Source organism: Chrysochloris asiatica, unplaced genomic scaffold (assembly GCF_000296735.1).
Source record: "Chrysochloris asiatica unplaced genomic scaffold, ChrAsi1.0 scaffold00709, whole genome shotgun sequence".
Classification (NCBI taxonomy): domain Eukaryota; kingdom Metazoa; phylum Chordata; class Mammalia; order Afrosoricida; family Chrysochloridae; genus Chrysochloris; species Chrysochloris asiatica.
The window spans coordinates 65,105-71,528 of NW_006409227.1; the positions used below are offsets into that span (position 1 = coordinate 65,105).

General features: G+C 40.7%; 2 pseudogenes; one reads left to right on the plus strand and one right to left on the minus strand.

Annotated features, from left to right (window-relative positions):
* Nucleotides 1-537: 537 nt before the first annotated feature.
* LOC102842113 lies at nucleotides 538-1,372 on the minus strand (annotated as a pseudogene).
* A 2,798-nt stretch (nucleotides 1,373-4,170) lies between these two features.
* Nucleotides 4,171-5,501, plus strand: LOC102842487 (annotated as a pseudogene).
* Nucleotides 5,502-6,424: the final 923 nt, after the last annotated feature.

Below are 6,424 nucleotides of genomic sequence, written 5' to 3' on the forward strand. Positions count from 1 at the left end.
GAAATTTTCATTACGGAAAGATGGGTTTACTGCAATTTGATTTTTTTTTTACAAAGATTACTGCAAGTTTGATAACAGAATTTCTCTTTTACTCCCTTAAGTCTAATTCTCTTGAAAACGCAACCAGTATTTCCACTCTCTTGAGCTAAAGTTCAACCATAGTCACTTAAGGAAATACCCTTGTTTATTTGTTAATCAGAAATGTAAATTGAGTGGCACATGTTCCCATTTTCTTCTTAGGCCAGAGGTTTCAGCTTCATACTATCTTACAAAAGAAGAGAAGACCACTTGTAGTGGTCCTGTGAAGTCTTTCAGGTCGCAGCTGAGGTTTAATGATGGAAGGAGGGAAGCAGTGGTGAGGCAAAGTTAGATCAGCCCAATGGACCTTATCTGACATGGAATCTTTTTCTTGTTTGGCTTGCAGCCAGGAAGTATTTCAGGTCAGGTTGCCTCTACCAAACCTGATTGAAGCAGAAAAGTGAAATGCTCTGATAATCCTGTTTCAGGGTGAATCTGTTCAGGCAAATAACTGATCCTTTAATATGTTGGCTGTGGGATGATACTGATATTAAGAAAGTTATCTGGGTAGCTCAGATGTTCACTTAACTACTGCAGAGGTATTGCCAGCATTGGCTGAATTCCATGAATCATTACTTGATTCTTCTTTTCCCCATCTTCAGGAGCAATTGTAAAAGGAGAAACTTCTTTGAGGAAATCTTCTAGTGTGTGTAACTGTCCATCTGCTGCCACAGCACAAAATAGCTTCTAAATTAAAAGTCATTCAGTTGTTGTCTGATATATTCTAAAAGGGCTGTAATGAAATTCATTTTCTTCGGCAGGATATTCTATGAGTTTCCAACTGATGGCCCCAAACTGGTCAAATCTATCATTTTGAAATCCCATCCAGAGTTGCTTGTAACCATTTTTTGCATTTCATTGTGATGACTTAACTTTTATGCTTTAAAGCATCAGCTTCTTTCATACACAACATAAAATGAGCTTCAATTGCATCTTTAGATGGACAGTGCAGAAGGTTCTTTTCCAGAAAACTCTTTAAAATGTACTGTGTAAATGTATTTCCAAGGAAGAGCTGAACTTGATGCAGGAAGATCAAATAGCAAGCCAAATGGATAATGCCATTTCAGTGGTGCGCTTTCATATTCAAACCATATCTCACTAATGTCTTCTTGTCTCACAAACTTCTGAAAGTGCTTTTTCACTTTGTCAGTTACCAACATCAGATAACTTACTCTTGGCAAAAGCAAATAACATGGTCTGCTTCCCTTTTAGTTATCTCATCCTGATACAGCGTGAAGCAAGTTGGAATTCATCCAAACCACACATTTCAAAGCACATCTTTGTCATCTGTCATTCATCCAGTGGTTCAAGGAGTACATATAACACACACACACACACACACACACACACACACACACACAAATAAATAAATAATAACAGAGGGAATGGAATCAAATACTGCTGAATGATGATACTCGGAAAAGGATTGTAATCATTGCAATGAAGCAATGAGTTTAAAACTGATGTTCTCTCATATAAACTATCATTCAATTCACAATAAAAACTTTAAAAAAAAAGAAAACCAATTGCATTTCCCAATAGCAGCAATAAACAACCCAAAAATAAACACTTCCATTTACAATAGACTCTCAAAGGAACAAATAACCTCAGAAGAAAATGTAGTCAAAGAAGTACAAGGCGTGTACACTAGTCACACAATATTGCTGAAAGAAATTTAAAATCTCAAAATAAGTAAAAAAGACATTCCATTTAATGGATTGAAAGATAATATTGTTAAGATAGCACTACTCCCCAAAATGATCTGCAGATTCAGAGTAATCTCTCCTACACTCCCAATAGACTTTTGTTTTGGCTTGTTTGTTTTTGTTTTATTATGTAAATGGAAATGCCTAATGTTTATTAATAATCACAAGGTGTAGAAGGAAGAGGAAAAAGGGTTACGGTGATGGAATGATCACATTGATCAAGGGCAGAGTTACAGCAATTCTTGTAATTTCTGTAAATAATCTGTTGTTTATGTTGTGAGGTGCCAAGAGTTAGTCAGCACCCACTCGTAGCTACTATATGTTCAACAGAACAAAACACTGGTTAGTCCCACACCAACTTCACCATCCTTCCTATGTCTGAGCCCATTGTTACAGCCATTGTGTGATTCAATCTCAATGAGGCCTCTTTTGTTGATCCTCCTCTTTAGCAGGCATAATGTCCTTCTCCAGGGATTGGTCCTTCCTGATATGTTGAGATGTAATCCACACTAAAGACTGCAGCCTTTGATCTCCATCAATAAATGCTTTAAGAGTTTGCTTTCAGTGTTGTTGTGGTTGTTGTTAGGTTCCATAGAGTCAGTACTGACTCATAGCAACCATATGCACAACAGAACAAAACACTGCCCTATCCTGGGCCAACCTCACTATTGTTGCCACGCTTCAGCCCATTGATGCTGCCACTTTGCCAATCCATCTCGCTGGGGGTCTTCCTCTTCTCCTCTGACCCTCCACTTTACCAAACATAATATTCTTCTCCAGCGACTGGACCAAGGTTATATCATCGGTATATCATAGATTGGTAGTGAATTTTCCTCCAATCCTGATGCTATATTTTTCTTCGTGCAGTCCAGCTTCTTGAATTATTTCTGTACAATGTAAATTGAGTAAGTATGGAAAAAGGATACAACCTGTCCTAATTTTAAATATAAACACATCTTTCCTGCTTGTAAACCACACTTTTCACATGAGCACAATGAAGTGTTCTGGAATTTAAAAAAAAAAAACAAGAGAGAGAGAAAGAAGTACATAGAGGCTAAGTTCTTTTTTCAAGCAAAGTCAAAACAGTCCTTCAAGTCCTTATACGACCCCATTTCACTCTTTCAGATCTGATTGTTGTTGTTGTTGTTCTTAAGTGCCTTCAAGTTGGTTCCGACCCATAGCAACCCTGTACAGGGTTTCCGAGGAGCAGCTGTTGAGCTTGAACCGCCAACCTTGCAGTTCAAACAGCTTTACCATCTGGTGCATTAACCCACAGCGCCACACCAGGACTCCTCAGATCTGATTATCCTATACTAATTTTCAATATGTGTATAAAAGATTTAAAATACAGTTAGGCTTTAATTACCTAAAATAATGATCATCAGTATAACGTTGGGCCGTTGGGTTCTGACTCCTATGCACAACAGAAGGAAACACCACGCAGTTCTATATACCATCTTCATAATTGCTACGTTGAGCCCAAGACGGCTGCCACTACATCAATCCACTGTGCTGTCCTCTTTTTTGCTGACCCTCCACTTTACCAAGCATGATGTCCGTCTCCAGGGACTGATCCCTCTTTCTAACATGTCTGAAGGATGAGAAATGAAGTCTTGCCATCCAGGCTCCTAAGGAATATTCCTGGCTGTATTTCTTTCAACAGAGATTTCATTGTTACTCTGGCAGTCCTTGGTACTTTCAGTACTCTTCTTCAACACCATAATTTAAATGCATAGATTTTTATATAGTCTTCCTGATTCTTTGTCCAATTTTCATATGCATATGAGGCTACTGAAAATACTATGACTTTGGTCAGGCACACCTTAGTACTCAAATTGAAATCTTTGCTCTTGAACACATTAAACAGTTCTTTTGTAGCAGATTTGCCTAATGCCCGATATCGTTTGATTTCTTAACTGCTGCTTCCATGAGTGTTGAATGTGCCTCCAAGAAAAATGAAGTCTTTGACAACTTCAATATTTTCTCAGTTCATCAGGATGTTATCTCTTGGTTCGGTTGTGAGGATTTTTGTTTCTTTGCATTGAAGGCTATAGTTGTTGATCTTTTTCAGTAAGTATTTTAAGTTCTCTTCACTTCCAGTAAGCAAGGTTATAACATCTGCATATCACACATTCTTAGAGTCTTCCTCCAATCTTATGCCACAATCTTCATATAATCCAGTTTCTCAGATTATTTGCTCAGCGTACAGATTGACTATGTATGATGAAAGAAAAAAATGCTGGCACACACCTTTCCTGATTTTGAGCAATATCCTTTTGCTTTGTTCAAACAACTGTCTCTTGGACATCTAAGGAATATATAAGGATATTCCTTAAAAGTTTAATTTTTTTTAATTAATTAACAAATCCAAGTACATAAACCAGCAATGGGATCTGTCACAATTATTATTATGACACACATAAAAATTATTTGCAAATTTAAGGACATCAAGAATACAATGAAAAATAAGCTGTATAGCATACAAATAAAAAAAACTGTGGGGCCAGCAGCAGGGCAGAATGGGCGGAAACTCACAGACGTTGTGTCAATAGAGAGAGTGACAAGAGGCTAGGGCCTCACATGTGCAACTCTACGAAGCCGTGGAGGATCTCATTGGCAGCGGGCACGCCGTCCTGAGACGCGCAGGTCTAGAACCCCGATGGCTTGGTCCTTGATGAGCACAAACATCAGAGATCCCCTCGGTTTAAAATGTGTTGCACAGCTATCTCCATCCCATCGCCTCCCTCAAGGTCACCAGGACAGAGTCTGAGCTCTCACCGCCAGTACCGGGGCTCAGTGCACTGTCGGGCCTTATCTCCGATGATTCAGAAGTTACCTCCCGGTGCTGCTGCAACCACAAGATGTGGGAGACCATGGAAATGCTTATGTTGTACCCAGTGATTAAGGCATTCATGTGTGGATCCATCAGTGGGACACGCTCTACCCTCTTTAGTCAACCTCTGGATCTCATTAAAACGTACCTCAAGACTCTCCAGCCTTCAGCCCACGGGTCCAGACGTGTTGGGATGTTCACTCTGCTCCTGAAACTGGTTCGCATGGTGAGTCTTTTGGACATTTGGAAAGGGGCCATTGAGAGATGTCTCCCTGGCGTTGGAATCTTCTTTGGCACTCTCTACTCTCTGAAGCAGCACTTCTTGAAAGACCATACCCCTCGGGAATCAGTTATCCCGAGGGTGGGCTCTCCCACTATTGCTGGGGTCTGCATGTCACTCATCACTGTGATCAAGACACGTTATGAGAGTGGGAGGTACAGCTATGAGAGCATCTATGCAGCCCTGAAATCCATCTACCGAAACGAGGGACATCGCGGAGTATTCATCCGCTTAACAGCAACACTCCTTCTTGATGCGCCTTTTATTGGAATCTACTTAATGTTTTACAACCAGACCAAAAACACAGTGCCCCAAGACCAGTTGAATACAGTCCTTACTCCTTTTGTGAATTTCAGCTTTGGGTTATTTACTGTATTCTGGCCTGGCTGATAACTTAGCCTGCAGATGTTATCAAAACTCATGTGCAGTTTGCCCCGGTGAAATTTCAGTGGATGGGCCAAGCAGTTATACTCATTTTTAAAGACTATGGGCTGGGTGGCTTCTTCCAAGGCCGAGTGCCCCAGGCCCTCTGCAGAACTCTGATGGCAACAACGGCATGGGCAGTCTAGAAGAGATGATGGCCAAGATGGGTCTCAAGTCCTGACCTAAAAAAGACTGGGAAGGGGTAGGTGTGAACTTTATTCCTGCCTGGTTTCTGCCATGAGCGGCTTTTACCTCACCGTCCTAGAGTAAAATGAAGTCCTCTCTGTAAAGCCAGGCAGAAACGTCGCCTTCAGTGACCCCACTTAAGTAGGAAATAGATGGATCTGACTTGAGCCTACAGAAATCTCACAAAAGAGAAATCACCAATGCAGAAATCACACTGAGGAGTTAGGAGAAAGATTTGCATAGACTGCAAGCCCACTCAAGCAAGTCTCTCTGGAAAGAGTTTCGTCAGGTGGTCTGACGTAACCACCCATCTACACCATGGCATCTCCGTTGATACCCTATGGGACCAGAGAAGCTGCAGGCCACCTGCTGTGTCTGAGGAACTCCAGCTGTGGGGACACTGGATCTGAGTCTTCAAACTGTCACCGGGCTGAAGACATTGCCTGAAGAACGATGTTAGGATGAAGGAGAAAAGATACCATTATTTAATTGGCTTTTTGTCAACTTTTAGAGACTGGAGATTTGAGACAGTGGCTTCCTAGCCTATAAATGTTGTCCACATAAATGTTGTCTTGGCCCCTGAACTGTTTCAACTCTAAATTGTTCTGGAATTTTCTGGAACTAAATTCAGATTAATAAAATGAAGCACTTTCAGTGGAAGCTGCTTGGAAAACCTAAAAAACAACAACTGTGGAATCACATTGTCATCTACAAGATCTATATCATCAACAATTACAACAATATGTTGTTGTTGTTGTCAGGTGCCATGGAGTCGGAATCGACTCATAGCGACCCCATGCACAGCAGAACGAAACAATGTCCGATCCTGTACCATCATCACAACCATTGTTATATTGAGCCTATTACTTCTGCCATTGTGTCAATCCATCTGATCGGGGTCTTCCTCTTCTTCAGGCA